The sequence below is a fragment of the Tiliqua scincoides genome, chromosome 4, assembly GCF_035046505.1.
Source record: "Tiliqua scincoides isolate rTilSci1 chromosome 4, rTilSci1.hap2, whole genome shotgun sequence".
Lineage (NCBI taxonomy): Eukaryota > Metazoa > Chordata > Lepidosauria > Squamata > Scincidae > Tiliqua > Tiliqua scincoides.
Window position 1 is genome coordinate 187,565,215 of NC_089824.1, and position 19,584 is coordinate 187,584,798.

The 19,584-nt window shown below is 44.5% G+C and overlaps 1 protein-coding gene and 1 pseudogene across 1 annotated transcript in view; both read right to left on the reverse strand.

Moving 5' to 3' along the window:
* NAV1 (neuron navigator 1) overlaps nt 1-19,584 on the reverse strand; it is a 326,783-nt gene that overhangs the window by 298,516 nt on the left and 8,683 nt on the right. The window lies entirely within an intron of this gene.
* Nucleotides 1,625-1,744, reverse strand: LOC136650103 (5S ribosomal RNA; annotated as a pseudogene).

A 19,584-nucleotide genomic window follows, 5' to 3' on the forward strand; every position in this document is an offset into this window, starting at 1 on the left:
AAATCTCAAAGTGCAGAAGAGTGCCCTGTGTTCCTCATTCTCCTCCAGAAAGGGTGCGGCTGAAGCTGTGATCCGCACTGTGTTCCAAGTAAACAGAACTGCTTTGGAAGAGAATGTCGGCCCAATCCTGTTCAGGATTGAGATGTCATGTGCAGGGCTTTGAGGCAGCGGAGCAAGCTAAGTACATCTGGTGCTGGAAGGGAGACTCTGAAAACCCCATGTATTGAGTTCTGCCTTGAGTTCCATGGAAGAAAGACAGATATAAATGTAACTACGGGCACAATCCTATCCTGCGCTGGAACAGGCAAGCCAAGAGCCTTGTGCTGTATCCAGTGCAGGATAGTGGCCATAAGTGGCTCAGCCAGAGGCAAGGGGAAACATTTCCCCTTACCTCCAGGTAAGGACCGCTGGCGCCTATGGGTCTCCTCGGACTTGCGCCATCTCTTGAGGTGGCACAAGTCTGAGGAGAGTGGAGCGGCTTGAAGCTGCTCCATTTTCCCTGGGAATGGGAGTTGGAATCTGGCATAACTGTCGAATCCCAGCCCTGCTTCCCGCTCACCACCTACCCACCCCCGGAGCCACCCACCGCCCACCCTCCCCCTGCCCAGGAACGCCTCCCTCCCGCCTCCTCCCTGCCCACTCCAGACACTTGCATCGGCTATTGAAGCACGTTTGAGACCCTCCTGGGCCGGCCCAAGTCAAGAGCAGGATTGTGCCCTCAGAATTGATCCAGCAATACAACATGGAGTCACAGGGAGATTTATATGTAACACAGGGCTGCAAACACACACACACACACACACACACACACACACACACATACACACACAGAGAGAGAGAGAGACAGATTTTTAATTACCAAGGATGTTTGAATGAGGATATTTTGGGGGATATTTTTGAATCTAAAAATGGCATTGGTTTTGACCAGTTGGTTCTAGTTTTGGGGTTATGGAATAACCACCTTACATGCTGACTCAAGCAGCTTCCACATGAGGAAGCTGATGCCATGGCTTCCTCACAAGGAAGCTGCTTGAATCATCAGATAAAGTGGCTATGCCGTACCCCCAAAACTAGAGCCAATTGGGCAAAACCAATGCCATTTTCGGACTCAGCACCCCAAATATACCCAAGAATAAGTCTGATTCTTAAGACAACAAAATGTGTGTAGGCCTGTGGGTAGCATAAACAATGTGTAGCAAAAGCAAGTCACTAAGTAAACAGAGAACATTTGACATTTGAATGTTTCAGCTTCTGCCTTTATCTGTAACACTGAGTAATGACTGAAATGAAAGCCCGGGGGGGCTTTCATCTGTGACCAAGCCACAGATTTCATGAGACTATCGTTTGTGTGCATGTTCCTGAAATCACAGTAATAACAAGAAACTCAAGCTTAACATTTGAATTCCAATTGCCAGAGCCCCCAGAATGCACCCAGCCATATTTCCCATCATTAACCATGGGATAGGGGAAGTAAGAAAAAATGTCCTGGTAGACAAACTAAAGACCCTGACACCCGATGGCCTCAATCTTAAGGACTTCACTTTGCCTGTGTCTAATACATCTCTTTCATTCTTCTGGCTTGAGCCATGGTTGGCAACCTTCAGTCTCAAAAGACTATGGTATAAGCCTACAGCACCCAGTATTCCCAAGTGGTCTCCCATCCAAGTACTAACCAGGCCTGACCCTGCTTAGCTTCCGAGATCATACGAGATCAGGCATCTGCAGGGCAACAGTTGCTGCTTGAGCCATTCTTGTTGAAAATTCCACCACCTGGAGCACCAGGGCCGTATTATTCATACAACTGACTAAGCTGAAGCTTAGGGGCCTGCAGGGACTAGGGACCCATCATTTTTTTTTTTTCTAAGGCAAAAACATTTTTTATCTACTTGTGCAATAAAAATATTTCCAAAAATTCAGAACAGAACTCATCAGGAATATATCCTCAAAATGGATATAGGGCTATGTACTGCAATCTAGGTCCTACCATACTTGGGTCAGCTGTAGTGGGATGAAAGTGCCAGAGGGGACCGGAAATACCTGAAAGCCTAGGGGCCCAGCCATGGGTTAATATGTCCCTGTCGAGCACCCTCCAAAAACTGTCACCCTTTTGGCTTGTATTTAAAGAACAACAGTGCTACTGATGAAAGTGAGAGCAAAAGCATTTAACATTAAGATTTTAAATGCTATCAGTCTGGTCAACCACTATTATAATAATATTATTATTTAATGCTTGACAGTATCCTTCAAGGATCCAGAGGTTACTTCTTTGCCGGGCTGTTTGGTTGCTTTCTTCACTGAATTTATTTTTCAGTGCATGTTTTTCCCCCTCACATATGCACACACAGATTTTGAATGCTTATATGTTTGTTGTAATTTGTGTTGACAAACCTCCAGTCTTTAAAATGCCCAAATTGCTGCACATCCTACTCTTTTCAGCAAAGCAATCTGTTCCTAGCAATGTGGGATGGTGCCACATGGCTGGGTCTGAAAAAAGACTGGGTCACATCAACCTGAGACTCACGCTCTACACCTTCCACTCTCCAACAGCCATGTGATCAGTACCCACATGCACAGAAAGGCAGTGTTTTACCTTGGGTGGATAAAGACTTGAGCACCAGTAATCTCCAGTTTAGGCAAAAAACAGCATGAGTTTGTTTTGTTTGTTTTTAAACAGAAAACCCCTCCAAACAAATGTGAACTGAAATAATCAAATATGGGAGAACTACAAAGAGTCCAATGGGACTTCTCTGAGGCCTGATTTGTACATGCACTTTGACCACCTGAAAACCCACTACGTGGATGGTGTTGCAATTGGTTTTGAAACACCACTATGTGGATGGTGTTGCATCACTACGTGATGGTATGGCAGGCAGCTTGTTTGAGCAGATTCCTTTGAGGTTCCAGGGATTTTTTAACCAAGCCATGGCAATCTTCTTTTTGTGGCTTGCAATCACATGGTTGAAATGACCAGAAGCAAGTGTGACAGAGCAGTTCACACAAAACGGCCACCACGCAACACCACGTGTTTCAAGAGCCCACCCATGCAGCCTGTCATGTGGATCAAGCCTGAAAGAAAAGGTTTTAGGCTGCACAGGGTTAGCAGAGATTAGAGCTGGAACTAATGCTTGTGAATAGAAATTGTCATCTAATGTGTTTGAGTCGCAAGTTTACAAATGTGTGATCCATATGCTGCTTTGCTAAATCTCTTTGCTGTTCTTCCATTTGGTATTTGCCAGTTCAGCTAGTGATTTGTTACCCCTCTTGCATCTAGTGTTATGGGCAGACCAATCAATGGCATACAGAAAATCAAAGAGAACCACTACAGAATGAATAAAGAAGTGACGGGATAATGAATAACAAAGAGGAGACTATACAGATGAATCAGCAACATAGGCTGAATGCTAAACATCTGCTTTGGCAAAGTTGAGTGGATATTATGAACTGGACTACAAATGCCTCTAATCTGCCTGTTCCAACCCCATAGATCTGATGAATGTGCTGCTTTCTTTGAATAGTCATTTGGTTTTCGTGACAAGCACAAAGAATGCAAACTCATTAACCCAAATGTCTGGGGGAACATCCAAAACTATTCAGGTAATCAGTTGTAAAGACAAAATGGTATGCTGCTTGCATAGGACTCTGATAACAAAGAAGTGAAATGGAGTGATAAGATTTTATTTGGATGACATTGCTACATAAGATGCCCTTAATGCAACTGTCTTTTCTGACCTTGGACCTACTGTTAACTGCAAATATGAGGCCTGCTTTTTTTTTTTAACCATCTCTCTCTTTCGCTCTCGTAAAACAAAACCAAAGGATGGTGACTCAGTTGAACACAAATGCCCTACCATATGCCTTGAAAAGCTATTTTCACATCATGGAAACATATTTGTACACTTGATACAAATTTGTACTTTACAGGTTGAAAGCCTACCTCTGTAGCTGTCATTATCTGACTAACCGAAAAGAGACCTTCTCCTTAACCCTTCTGTAATAATAAAGCCATCTTTCTATTAAAAAAGAAACCCAGTCCTTTTATAATGAATTGTCATCGCAAGGTTAAAGGCTGCAATTTGCTGAGCTGATTGCCTGCCTTCAAAATGGTCTCTAGGTAAATGTATGCTAATACTCTTCCCAATGTGCAGCATTCATTTATCACAACAAATGAGGTTTTCCCAGTGGCTGACTTTATAAACACAGCTGCAACATTGTGTCCTCAAAGCAGCATATGCCTGTTTAGCCTCTGAAGATTGTATCTTTCCTACAGAAGAAAAACTCCTTGATTAGTGTGTATAAATGATGGTACAGTTGGTTAGTCAGCAGGAATCATAAAATTCCTAACACATCAGAAAAGGGAGACTAGATCAGTGTTGCTCAAACTGTGGGTCGGGACCTACTAGGTGGGTCGCGAGCCCATTTCAGGTGGGTCCCCATTCATTTCAGTATTTTGTTTTAATATATTAGACTTGATGCTACCCTGGTGTGTGACTGCATCTGGGGAAATGTTACAGCTCTATACTTTTAACAGGCTACAATGTATATGCTTTTAACAATGATTGTAAACGGGACTTACTCCTGGGTAAGTGTGGGCAGGATTTCAGCCTAGGATTGTTAAAAATTTTCCTGCTTGATGATGTCACTTCCAGTCATAAGATCTCTTCTGGTGGGTCGTGACAGATCCTCGTTCTTAAAAAGTGGGTCCTGGTGCTAAACATCTGAGAACCACTGCTCTAGATGTTTCTGCTTTCCCTGATGCATCCAGAAGACAGACATAAGAACATAAGAAGAGCCCCGTTGGATCAGGCCAAAGGCCCATCTAGTCCAGCTTCCTGTATCTCACAGTGGCCCACCAAATGCCCCAAGAAACACACAAGGCAACAGGCACAACCTGCGTCCTGGTGCCCTCCCCTGCATCTGCCAATCAGAGGCACCCTGCCTCTAAAACCAAGAGCTTGCATATATCTACTATGACTTGTAACCCGTAATGAATTTCTCCTCCAGAAATTTGTCCAAGGCATCCAGGCAAGATGCCATCACTACTTCCTGTGGCAAAGAGTTCCACAAACTAATTACATACTGGATAAAGAAATATTTTCTTCTGTCTGTCTTAACCCAACACTCAACTTTCATGGATGTCCCCTGGTTCTGGTGTTATGTGAGAGGGAAAAGAACATCTCTGTATCCACTCTGTCCATCCCCTGCATGATTTTGTAAGTCAGACATGTCCCCCCTCAGGTGCCTCTTTTCTAGACTGACGAGGCCCAAATGCTGTAGCCTTTCCTCATAGGGAAAGAGCCCCAGCCCAGTAATCATTTTGGTTGCTCTCTTTTACACCTTTTCCATCTCCACTATATCCTTTTTGAGATGTGGTGACCAGAACTGGACACAATACTCCAGGTGTGGCCTTACCATCAAATAGTACAACGGCATTACAATATCAGCTATCTTATTCTCCATGCCTTTCCTAATTATCCCAAGCATGGAATTAGTCCTCTTCACTGATGCTGCATATTGGGTCGACACTTTCATCGAGCTGTCCACCAGCACCCCAAGATCTCTCTCCTGATCTTGAGCAGTTACAATGGGTCCTGTGAACCCAACTGCACTACAGTGGTACAAGTCAAATGCGCCATTGGTCATCCCTCAGACTACTCCCTCCTATCATGCATCAGATGGGATCTCTAGTTTTTTAATTTTTTTTTAAACAGAGTGCTGTACATTGATGCATGTATAGTTCACCTAACAAAAAAAAATTAGATTACTATAATGTGCTCTATGTGGGGATTGTCCTTGAAGTCCGTCTGAAAGCAAAAACAGATACAGAATTTGGCAGATTATCTCCTATCTGAACCAGGCCACAGAGAACATAGTATTCCAATCTTAGTTAATTTGCACTGGCTCCCTGCATCTCAGGAAGAATCTTCTTTCACGTATCTCTCCATGTTCCCTAAAGTCTTCTCAAAATCTCAAAATCTCTTTTTAAAATAAAATCTGGTTTTATTTTTGCAAGCTACTTTAGCCATTTCTGCCCATACATTGCATATATGCAACAGTGATCAAATGTGTACACATATGGTCTGGGCAGAAATGGGTTTGATTCATTTTAGAAAAGTGACTGATGGGTAAATTAGTAAGTCAATAAGGACCCATCACAGCCATAACACAATATTGTTGGAGGAGGAACTGGTTTTTCTTTGGGTTCAATCTGAAAGCAGGATTAAAATCTGCAGCATCAGTTATCCACAGCCCCAGGACTGTTTTGTGTGTTTTGAAGTCCTATCAAACAGCCTCTGCCATTCATCAAGTGAAATCCTATGCATGCCTACTCAGAAGCAAGCCCCACAGATTAAATTGAATGGGATTTAATCCCAGGTAAATTGGTTTAGAACTGCAGCCTTCAAAAGTTGCACCAGTCATCGCTTTGCTGTGTATATGGGAAGGTCTGCTTGCACACAGACTCGAGTAAAGTGTCAGTCTGGTATACTTTTAATTCAGCAAAGTACAAGATAATCACTGCCTTCAAACATACTTGAGATTTAAAGGGGGGGGAAGCTAAGGGGGACACAACATGTGGGTAACCGATTATCTCTGAAGAACAATGGAAACAGAGACCAAGAGTTAATGATTCAGATCAGAACACTGTGGTTAGCCTAAGTGCAGCAAACTGCTATTTTGTGAATAAGAAATGAACAAGTCTGCTATAGGCTTCATTTGATACATATCACACTGTCGGAATCTGAAACTATTACAAAAATGTATTTACAACCCAAAGCAGTAGGGATCAAGAAATCTGTGTGTGCTGCTGCGAAACTCTATGTGTACACAAAACACTTTTGTCTCATCACTGAGTAACTACAGCCAGTTACCACAAGGAAAGGCTTCCAGGTCAAAGGGCAATGCCTAGCAGGCAGACATAAGTGCCTCTTGAATTTAGACACTGAGTACTAAATGCATTAAGTCCTTCAAAGGCTCTTCAGGCATCTTTTTAAAACGTCACACAAGGGTGTGTAACAAGGCCAGGCTTAGGGCAAGACAAAAAAGGCACCCATCTGTAGTCTCACATTTCAAAGTAGCAGTCTGCATGCTGGTAGAGAGATAAAATCGACAAGGACGATTAGTCAATATCTCCATTTTTTTTCCTTGTGGGGATCTTCTGCCTTAGTTCACTCCTCCTCCAAAATGAAGGTAGATTTGCTGGGAGGAGATGTAGGTTTGGTTAATATCACATCTCTACCAGGAACATTCTAAGGACTAATCCACACATGTGTGCACGGCAATCTGTGTCGAGTTGCTTTGTGGCTCACAGTTGCATGTGTGGACTGTGCCCATTGAAAAGCATGATGTTCAAGGTGACGTAAGATGATATAATAGCTCTGTGATGCATTTGTACCTGTGATGACAGGTGCACAAGCAAATCATCAAGATGTTGCAATCGTTGACAGATGAGTCTGGATGCAGGAGCTCACTCTTAGCAATGTGCAGAGGCTGCACTCCTTTCTCCAATTCTGTTCTCCCAGCATTTGAACTCTCCTTCAAACCATTTAACTCTAAAATTGATTTAGAGCCCAATCCTATCTCCACCATCTTCCACCACGTAGCCATGCTGATGGAATGCAAACTTCATGAAAGGTACGAGGGCAGTGGTTCTCAAACTTTTAAGCACCAGGATCCACTTTTTAGAATGACAATCTGTTGGGACCACAGATGTCGGGACTTCCAGGTAACATTAACCTGAAAGTGATGTCATGGTTGAAGTGACATCATCAGCTTAGGCTTCCAACGCAAGCCACAATCAGCCAAAAGTCCCATTACACAGTTCACTCATGCTGTTAATTTTGCATAGCTCGGAATTCAAGAATTCCAAGTCAAAGCAGAATGCAGACTTGGATCCTCCTTCAAACACACAGCCCTTCCCCCTTTCCAGTGTCCCATCTTCCCCTCCCCCCACTCAGGGCAAAGCGCTATGCCTCTCTCCCAGCAGCTCTGTACCCTGTATTTTCAGCTTGGTATTTTCAATGGTGGCTAAGTACTACGTGACCTGCCTGAAATTGGCTCATGACCAACCTTGTGGGTCCAGACCCACAGTCTGAGAAATGCTGCACTAGGGTATTTGCTCCCTGGACAATTGTGTCCCAGTCAAATGCATCCCAGTCATTGGCATCCCTGGACATTTGCATCTGATTTTCTTTTCTTTTTTTTAATTCCACTATAAGGGGGCAACAAACCCCATGTTATATATCCTCAGTATGGCAGCTTTATACAACCTCTTCCTCAAGCAGTCATAGGTCTCGTACAGGCCTGTCTGGTCTTCTCTGGGTCCTGAATTCTGCAACCAGTGCCCATTTCTGCAGTTGCACATACAGACCCAGCAATAAGAGTAAGAAGCATTACATGCAGCATGGCAGGCTAAAGATGTCAACAGTAGCTGATTGCTCTCCTGGGAGGGGCTACATGTTATATTTGCAACACTGATTTTTTTTTTCTTTTTAGCCATTTTCTTTTAGCCAGTACACCATTCTGAACAAACTGCAAAAAAAATTGGGAGGGAGGGGATAGACCTTTCCAACTTCTTCTCTGAAGAAGAAGCTGACACCATGACTGCAATGCCATTTCTAATCCTGGACTCTACATAACTAAGAAGCTTGCTGAGCCATGAAAGATGGTTCAAGAAAATGTACACAATCAGTGTGTGTCCTTCTGAAAGCCCTCAGCTTGTGGCAAAATGCGAAGGGAGCTGGATCTGTGTAACGCTGAGGAACAGAAAGTCAAGCCATGATTAAATGACAACCTGTACAAATACGTTGCATCACAGATTGTCATGGCAGAAGGGCTCATTTGGCTCCTACATGGTCCCAGACTAAGGTTCATCCAATATGCCATGGTGTTTTTGACCTTGCAGATGGAGACTGAACAAGATGCAACAGCAGGAAGTCAACATCAGCAAAGTTCAGAGAGGAAGAAACTCTCGATTTTATGCCAGTGAGGACATTTGGTTGAAATGAGCCCATCAATTTGCTAGCATCTGCTTGCGCTACAGCTTTTGAAAACAGGCTTACTTCATGATAACTTGAGAAGTTTAATTCACTGGTAAAAGCTGTTCAAGGACAACAAAGCATCGAGCCACAGTATGAGATGAATCTGGAGTAGATTGCTTAGCATCAGCAACTGAAGGGTACCAGCAAGAGTGGTAGCAGTAGGGCTTTGCCTACCCTCCCAGTTCATCTCCAGGCAGAGCTGGGAAGGACCCATCTGAAAACATGGAAAGCAGACCAATGGCCTGACTCAGGGTGAGGCAACGGACTGCATTCCCACAGTGACTGATGAGCAACAGATCAATCCTAAGGAGGCAACCTTCTGCATTTGTGAATGTCATGGGGACTAAAAATTGTCTTCTTTCTGTCTTCACTCCACTCAGGCTACTAGTGGAAAGTAGACAGTCTTCCAGCTCTTGTCCTATAAACAGCAGGCCTTGTCATCCTCTGCAATTGTCAGGCTTTTGGAAGGGGGCTCCAAAACAACAAAACCAAAATCCAACAGGCAGAAATTCAGCAGGTGCTCCTTTCCTCTACAGGGAGAATCATGATGATGAAATGCTTCAACAGATTAATTCCTGCCTATCCCATAAGAGTTAAAGGTACAGCCTACCAGGAAAAAGATCACAATTCTAGCCCTCTCCCCAATCCTGCTGTAACTCTGAAGGTGGGGCTTAGTCATCTTTGACCTGGCCTACCCATTCAAGAGAGTCTGTGTGGTGCATTACACACACAAAATCATTTGCCACCCATCTCCACCTTTCAGGTATTCAGAGTGGGCTTGCAGCATAAGCTCTATCACTCTTTGCATAAGGGACTCTGAAGCCTCTCTCATGTAGGCCATGTGCTCAGAAAGGCATGTGGAGAGTTTTATGAGGCCATGTAAATTATTCAAGTATCAGGCATAGCTCAAGCATAGCTCACCTGCTGTGTTCTTGCCTGGTGACATTTACAACCTTAACAGTTTGGCCTTGCAGATCTACAACCAGCATTTGTTTTGAAATTAGGATAACCAGCCAGCATGAGGATTTTGTTTAAAACTGTAGGAATCATCTTGCAGTCAGCTTCAGAACAAAAACCTGCTTAATTATAAGCATTAGGAAATGGGGAGCTTCCCATGAAACCTAACAGATCAGATGTACCCAATGACACGCAAACTAACCACGCAGAATTGCAGGCTGGTTTTCAAGTTGGGACACTTCTGGGAGAGAAAGGTGGGAGAGAAATGTAGTAGTAGGATTCCTGGCCTTTCAGAAAGCTTTCCTTGAATGTGGATGGGTATCAGAATAAGCCAAACCTTGAAACTCTTGCCATTAAACACAGATGCTTCCCCAGCACACAAACTAGCCAGCTGCTCCATTACCAAATTTACTGTAGGGATGGATGTAGTTTAAAAGGGTTTTGATCTAAAATAGTGCTGCCACCTGCTGGAGATAGAGGGGTTTGTAAAGAAAGCTCCGCAAGGTCACTACCAGTATAGGAGTATTGGTTTTTGTAGGACTAATTTGCCTACAAAGGGACTTCAGCTTTTATTACCATTACCAGCACATTTTAAAGCTTCTGTCCTTGGAGAAAAAGCTTTTGTAACTTCAGCAGCTACCAACACTGTAGAAATTGAGAGGTGAAGCATTTTCCAGGTGATGGCATTATGGGAAAAGCTTCTCCCTTGGATTTTTGCCTGTTCTGCAACAGTTAAAAGAACAGAGCCTCTGTTCATAATAATGATAGCAATTCTAAGTTTTTGTTGCTGCACTTTCTTGCATGGTCTGGTATGGGAGGCCCTACGAACTCACTCTCCCTTATATCTGGGCTGGGTTACCTCAATAGCACAGGATGAAACTGGTAGTTTAAATCATCTTATTATTCATTGTGTGCTATCAGGAGGATAGGTGGAAAACAGTGCTTGCATCTTTAATGCTTGTGTGACAAGCAGAAATTCAGCAGGTCAAGCTTGTCCAAGTACTTTATATAGATATAGTGATGGGGAAAGTTCCACCTGGTGAATTCTTCTTTGTCATACAGCCAAGAGGCATAGAAGCTCTCTTGGCAATTTGATTCCTTGCAAAAGGGCACATGCTGACACTTGGGGGACAATAGAGCATCCCCAGCATTTCAAAAATGTCTCAGGGCTCCTGAATGAAAGGGAAAGGAATGAAAAAAAAAAAAATACATGAGTAGCACCTTGAACTGAGAGAATAAACTGGCAGGGCTTTCAGTGGTCATGAAATGGAGGATTCACCATTCATCTTCCTAACCCTGCTTCCCCAGTTACTGTCCACCCAACTTCTTTTGTTCCAGCAACCACCCACCCTTAAGCTACATTTCACACCCTCCCCTGTCACTCTACTCCTGCCTCAAAAATGCCAGGTTCTTTTATTAAGCTTGTTGAATATTGGAAAGCAGATCATAAATATACTGTACGCAAATGGATTTAATTTACAGGATTTATTATGCAACTCTTGTTCTTTTGGCAGAACGTGGGTTTCCTTCATGTGGGTCATGTATTTTTCTGGAGCTGAATGCCCACACCAAGTTGGACATTCTTGGACACTCACCATTCTTGAAAATGCAGTCTGCTCTGAGCTCCCACAACTGGCACACAGGCTCACATTCCTTGCCACGTCCTCCTAAGTAACTCCAGACATCACCGCATCATTTCAGTGAGCTGCTGCTCTCTTCTTCTTGCCCAGACTTCAAATCCAAAGGCTGCCTTTGACTGAAAATGTACTACAGAGCTGTCTCATGTCAATGGTCTCAAGAGCTATTAAAGAGCTGGTCAAGGGCCATCTGAACATTTGGATGTGCTGCACTCTGGTTGGAATGGCACTCTTGATTTCACAGTCCCACATTAAATCACTGCTTTGAAGTCTGCAGCCTAAGCTGTGACTAATTATTTTCAACCAAATATGTCAGCTCCAATCTTTTTCATCTCTTCAGCTTCTGGCCATGAACAGTTCTTGACTTCACCCAATAGCTGCCCTTTCTCTCTCAGGCCTGGTCTACGCTAGCAGCAAAATGTGGTGGCAGACTGCAGTGGTTATTGGACATATCTCTTCAGATGCAGGGGCGAACATTTATTTTTAGTTAATGCTTAACTATGTTTAAGCCGTTTCTGCCCAACGTTGCATATATGCAACAGGGATCAAATGTGTACACCTGTGGGCTGGGCAAAGATGGGTTACAAAAACCGGCAGGTAGATTTTCTCTGCTAATAGAACATCAGCACAGCAAGTAAAAGGGTTGGGCCAAAACCTTTTACCCTGAGTTCTAGTTTTCTAATTGCAGGGAGTGTGGAAGTATTCAAAGGTGATGCAAACATTGGTGCTTTCTCCCATGTAAACTTACTTAGGATCAAATCAGATCCTAAGACAGACAAAAGAAAATATTTCTTTACTCATTGTGTGGTCAGTCTGTGGAACTCCTTGCCACAGGATGTGGTAATGGCATATGGCCTGGATACCTTTAAAAGGAGATTGGACAAGTTTCTGGAAGAAAAATCCATTATGGGTTACAAGCCATGATGTGTATGTGCAACCTCCTGATTTTAGAAATGGGCTATGTCAGAATGCCAGATGCAAGAGAGGGCACCAGGATGCAGGTCTCTTGTTATCTGGTGTGCTCCCTGGGGCATTTGGAGGGCCGCTGTGAGATACAGGAAGCTGGACTAGATGGGCCTATGGCCTGATCCAGTGGGGCTGTTCTTATGTTCTTAAGTATGTTCATGCCTTGTAAGCATGTGCCTGTTTTTTAAATTTTAAATAGCAGCTGGATCGGGTCCCTGCAGATTAGGATTAGGGAGGTTTTAACCGTACTACCAATGGTCCTCTGCAGCTGCTATTTAGACCAAGGGAAGCACCCATTGGTGGCAGTGGAAGCTCCACACTTACCTAGGAGCAAGACCCTTGAATAGAGTGAAACCCAATGCACAGGACTGAGCCATGTGAGGTTCCCTTTCATCTACAGGCTGCTTTATCTGGTGACAAAATACTGAGAAAGAGCTGCAGTTGGACTTTTTTCAGGGTAGCAAAAACCCAGGAGCAGTAATGCTCTGGGCAGAAAACTTAAAGCAGGTCTACTGAGAGATGTCTCCTGTTCCTGAATTCTCCTCTTAGTTCAATGGACCTGACTTCATGATCAGTTCACTTTATGGTAGCTGCTCATGTGTTGTACCCAGCACTCAAGGTTGCATGTCTTTCATCACAATAACCCATTCAGCAGAGATGTGTGTGTGAGTGTAAGTAAGTAAGTAACATTTATTTCCTCAATACTCACAGTGCAATATTTTGTTCATGGAACAATGAAACCTCCCCCCTCCCTCACTGCACTAATACCACATCCACTGCTGTTGTGATTTCTGTGTGAAATCCTTACTGTGATTTCTGTGTCACAGGTAAGTCCTTACTCAAACTTTTGTGACATAGTGATAAGCAACAAAACTCCCCTCCCTGGTCTGGATGTCTGGTTCCCATCCTTCCTCATGGTGTTGCAACAGTTAGGGGATGGTGATGGATTAAAAGGATGGAGGATAGGGGAGGGAGAGAGAGAGCCAGTGCAATACTGGACTTGAGGTTTAAATGTCAGATTAGTCAGAGTCCTGAGTTCAAATTCCTGTTTAGCCATGACATTCACTGAGTGACCTTGGGCTAGTCATTCTTTCCCAGTCTAACCTGTCTAACAGACTTCCTGAGAGAACAAAAAGGGGAAAGCTGTGCTCACTAACCTAAACTGCTTGATGGGATACAAGTATAATAAGTGAGCAGTGGATGCTGTAGCTGCTGAATCTCTGGCTTCAAACAGTATCTATCTCCAGGGTGCAGCCTGGCACCCTGACCTGAGATTCTTCCCATGCAATTCAACAGGCCCATATTATAGGAAGAAGATTCCCGGTGCTGGGCCACTGGTGGATTGCCAGCGCTCCGCTGCTTGGTGAATGTGCAGTGGAGAAGTGGGTGGGGCATGGGAGGAGGCATTCCCGATCTGGAGGATGAGGAGGAGGTGTGCCAGGGAGGAAGTGGGGTGGGAGGGAGGCGGGACCACAGAGCTCTACTCCTCCGCATCCAGAGTCTCCATGTTGGGCAGTGGGCCCAACATGGAGGCTCTTGATTCCATGTCAGCCCAAGGGCTGCTGCAGAATTGAGTAGCCCTACTTCTCTTACTTGGGGGAAGGGGATGAAAGTCCCCTTCCTCCAAGGAGCTGTTGGCAGCTGCCCTCTTGTGCACAGGATGCTGTGGCAGCTGTTTCTGCACCACAGCAGTCCTGGCACAACGGGCAGCTCATGATTAGGCTATAAGTCAGTTGCCCTATAGACTGCTTGCTAGCAGAGAGGTCAAGCATCCACTCTGCAGTGTCTTGCATGTGTGTTTCGGAAAAGCCATAGTCCTTGACTCCCCACCCTGGTCCGATAGCCTGACTCCTCCCTATTGCATGCTGTTAGGAAAAGACTATTGTTCCCTCCAGGGAGTTGGATTGTAAGAAACATGCCCAGAAAAGCCACACTCAATATGCAGCCTTTCTCCCTCTGGATGAAGGAAAGAATGTTTCAATTTCCTGGTTGCCTGCCTGTCTACTTACCAACCCTTTAAAAAATGCTGCTCTCCAGCTACATACATTTAACACAGTTTGCAATGCTACCCACAAGATGAAACCATCAAATGATAGTCATTGCATTAACGGGCTGTTTTTCCATTGTGGAAATGCAATGAAAATAGAGTCCTGAAGCCATCACACTGACATAAAGGCAAAATCCTTGTATATGAGCTGATATTGAACCCAAGACTTCCTTCATAATTTGTGCTCCAGCCTTTGAGTTTGGGGCCATCAGAAAGGACACAGTCCAGGAGAAATGAGATCCCTTTGCATTCCCTTGAAATCCGTGGGACTTGCAACCTGCTCTTGGTCAGAATCAAGCCCTGCTGGGTTCAGTGGGCCTCACTTCCAAGTAAGTGTGCATAGGTTTGCAAGCCTACAGCCAATCCCAGGCAGAGTGTGGGATAGAGGCCCAGCAAAGGTGTATACCACAAAGGAAGAAGGGCTTGACTAAGTCCAAGAGGTTAAAAGAGAAGATGTTTCAGACCTCATTGATAAATTAAAGATCAATAAGTCACCGGGCCCTGATGGCATCCACCCAAGGGTTATTAAGGAATTGAAGAATGAAGTTGCAGATCTCTTGACTAAAATATGCAACTTGTCCCTCAAAACGGCCACGGTGCCAGAGGATTGGAGGATAGCAAATGTCACACCGATCTTTAAAAAGGGAAGGAAGGGGAACCCGGGAAACTATAGGCTGGTCAGCCTAATATCCATACCAGGTACAATGGTGGAATGCCTCATCAAAGATAGAATGTCAAAACACATAGACAAACAAGCCTTGCTGAGAGAGAATCAGCATGGCTTCTGTAAGGGTAAGTCTTGCCTGACGAACCTTTTAGAATTCTTTGAAAAGGTCAACAGGTATGTGGATGCGAGAGAAGCCATGAACATTATATATCTGACTTTCAGAAGGCGTTCGACACAGTCCCTCACCAAAGGCTACTGAAAAAGCTCCACAGTCAGGGAATTAGAGGGCAGGTCCTCTCCTGGATTAAGACCTGGTTGAAGACCAGGAAACAGAGAGTGGGTGTCAATGGGCAATTTTCACAATGGAGAGAGGTGAAAAGCGAAAAGAGATCTTGGGGTGGTGGTGGACAGGTCAATGAAAGTGTCGACCCAATGTGCGGCGGCAGTGAAAAAGGCCAATTCTATGCTTGGGATCATTAGAAAAGGTATTGAGAACAAAACGGCTAATAGTATAATGCCGTTGTACAAATCAATGGTAAGGCCACACCTGGAGTATTGTGTCCAGTTCTGGTCACCACATCTCAAAAAGGATATAGTGGAAATGGAAAAGGTGCAAAAGAGAGCGCCTAAGATGATTATTGGGCTGGGGCACCTTCCTTATGAAGAAAGGCTACAGTATTTGGGCCTCTTCAGTCTAGAAAAGAAATGCCTGAGGGGGGACATGATGGAGACATACAAAATTATGCATGGGAAGGATAAAGTGGATAGAGAGATGCTCTTTACACTCTCACATAACACCAGAACCAGGGGACATCCACTAAAATTGAGTGTTGGAAGAGTTAGGACAGACAAAAGAAAATATTTCTTTACTCAGCGTGTGGTTGGTCTGTGGAACTCCTTTCCACAGGATGTGGTGATGGCATCTGGCCTGGATGCCTTTAAAAGGGGACTGGACAAGTTTCTGGAGGAAAAATCCATTATGGGGTACAAGCCATGCTGTGTATGTGCAACCTCCTGATTTTAGAAATGGGCTATGTCAGAATGCCAGATGCAAGGGAAGGCACCAGGACGCAGGTCTCTTGTTATCCGGTGTGCTCCCTGAGGCATTTGGTGGGCTGCTGTGAGATACAGGAAGCTGGACTAGAGATGGAGCAGGGTCGCCCAGGAGCACTTCTGGGAGGCAGCCAGATGCTGCCTTCCAGGCAGCGTCTCAGCGCCGACTGGACCGCCCCCCTCCCCTCCTCCTTTATAGGAAGAGACGAGATGGGCACCCTAGAGCGTAAGTGCCTCCCTAGGGCACCTGTCTCCTATCCTCTTATAAAGGAGGAGGAGAGGGGAGGGAAGAGGCAGCAAGCTTCCTCTCTGCAGCGCTCCTGGGTGCTCCTCCTGGTGGGGGCAGGGCAAGGCTCCGAGGCGCCCTTGGAGGGTCGGCGCCCGGGGCATTTGGCCCACTTGCTCCCCACAGGTACGCCAGTGTTGTTGATTAATCACAGGTTGTCTGAATCCAATTAGATTTGCTTAACTCATTTTTGTCCAGCCCATAGATGTACACATTTGGTCCTTGTTGCATATATGCAACATTGGGCAGAAATGGCTTAAGGCTTTAGCTAATGCTCCTTATAACTGCTTCCTTGAGAAGAAGCATAACTTAAGGTTCCCTGATGATGCTTTCCACCATCTCAGAAATCTAGGCTCAGGTAGAACTCTGGGAAATACAGGCCTCTGTTGCTTAGCTACCCATCTGCTCCCTCCCATTCCTGGCTGATCCAGAGTACTTCTGTGTCGCTTTTCAAATGATATACAAGATTTTGCAAGCTCTAGTGTATCAGCCATTGATCCATCTCACTCCACAAGCCCCAAGAGACCCTGCAGCACTTTGAGTCCCTTCCCAAAGCCATCATCTGATTGCATTTAATTCACTAACAGCTGAAGGAGGAGATTGGCAATGCACAGCTGAGGAGAGTGCCAGGCTGAACAGTAACTTTAAGGAGAAAGGGAAGGGTTAGGCTTGGTTTTAAAGTGAGACACGTGCTCCTTCTGCTGGTCATTCTGAGGAATTGCAAGAAAAATGCAGACAAAGGGTTTGCCTTGTCCATATTCTCTTGCTAGAGAGGCTGCATGAACATAAATAAAGGAAGTGACTGTTTAATAGCAATCATTCTGTGAGATGATCACCCTTCAGAGAAACCATATAGGCAGCCTTCTACTGCTCAGTCACCACTTGCTACTATTTGGCAAGAGAGACAGTGAAAACACAGCTGCAGGTCACAGAATGCATTTGCAGCAGCAGCAGCAGGAATTCTCATTGAATCCATAGGGGTTGAAATCTGGGGGTTCAAGCTTGGCCAAGATCTCTCAGTAACGAATTAGTCCTGATTCTCATCTCAGTTCAAGCTGGGCATTATAGTACTGTAATTGAGCTTTTTTGCTTCTTACAGACATTCACCCAGAAAGACAATGGAACTGACTAAATGAAGCCTCACTGCATTTAACTGCACCGATCAAGTGTTCGGCACAAAGAATGTGCTCAGCAGCCAAAAACACCCATTTTATAGATAGAAATGATTAAAGCAGGAAGAACTTCAGATACACCTGTCCAAACTCCCCAGAGGTACAGACTCAAATTCCCCTCAGTGTGGCTTCCCATGACTTTCCTATGTGACATTTGCATTGCAAAAAAAGCATGCATTCCTTCATATGTGCTAAGCATACACAAGTCTGTTTCACTGCATGCACACTTGACATAGACTAGGGCTGACACTGGTGCCTTATTGCATATACACAAAATAAAATAAGCACACATATTTTGTCTTGGACAAATGTTGCCGTACCTTGAGGAGGCCTCTGTGACTGCCTCCCCACAACAGGATGCAGTGCGTTCCCCATTGGCACAGCTACACCAGTCCTGAAAAATTGGATAGGATTGGGCCCTTAGTTTGCAGCTTTAGGTCTTATAATAGCAGATTTTCAGAACACTCCTATTCATATCTACTCAGAAGTAAGTCCCATGGTATTCAATGAGGCCTACTCTCAGGAAAGTAGGATTGCAGCCGTTCTGTGCTAAGGGAGGATTCATTTTACCCCACCCCTATCTAAAAAAAAGTACTTAAGAGGAGTATGTCTGCATAACAGAGTGAGCACGCTGCTGAAGCATGGAAATAGTCTGATCAAGGCATTACTGTGGGATTATATTAGCTTAATGGACTAATCAATCTGTTTGGGGGAATTCTGACAAGTTCAAAAAGGAGGCCAATGTCTAGAGAAAGAAAGGCAAAGAAAGCCTCATTCTCAAGTCACTTACTTGCAATTATTCCCACTGACTCCAAGCTATATTGATGAGTAAGTGATTCCAAAATCAACAAGGGAATTTGTCTCAAATGGCCGAGAGGGCTTGGCCTGGTGCTCCTCTCTTTCTCAGACCTGTCCATCTCTCCCAGAAAGAAAACAAGAAACTTGGACAAAGGTGCAGTTTTATGTATAAAACAGACCTGGACGCTTATATCTCAGGTTTCCTTTTTGATTATTGCTGCAGGATCAACCATTTCCTTTCATTCATTACAGCTACTGGAGGAGAGAGAGGAGAATTTCTCCACTAACATCTTGCATCAGACACAATGGGCTTCAGACCTCTGAAATCTGCCACAAAAACTGTGCAATTCTTTAAAGTGCCAGAGGACTCTTTAATTCCTCCTGCAAGGATGTGTGGGATTCGGCAGTGCAACATCACTAGCAGGTTACCCAAGCAGGATCAGCCATGCCACCCATCCCACTGGTCAGGAGTGTCTCCAACTCTCACTCAGGTCCAGTTCCTCAAGTCCCTTTTCCAGCTCTAAGCAGTGAATGCAGTGAGGAAAGGGACGTTCTTCCACCCTCCTTTCCACAGTGGTCAACAGTGTGACTACAAAGCATGCAAACATGAGGAAAATGGAAACAAAACCATTTGAATAAAGAGTAGGGATGAGAGAAGGTAACCTCTGCTAACCTCTGCTAACATGAGAGAGGCACCTTTTAAAGTGGTAGTTCTCTTATGGGGGGGGCTTGTCCAAAGCAAAAAGAGGACCAATAACAGCTGTACACCTGCACTTCCCAAAAAAACAAACAAACAAGGAACAGCTGGTAGAATTGTAAGTCACTAATTCCCATTCCAGGATAGCATCTTATCCAGTGAACTGTTTTGCCTTTTTCTTAAGATTGTGAGCCTCTTGGGGCAGGGAACGTTTTTCTTTTTTTTTTTTCTGCTCTGCAAATGACTTTGCAAGCTTTTTGGTTGAAAAG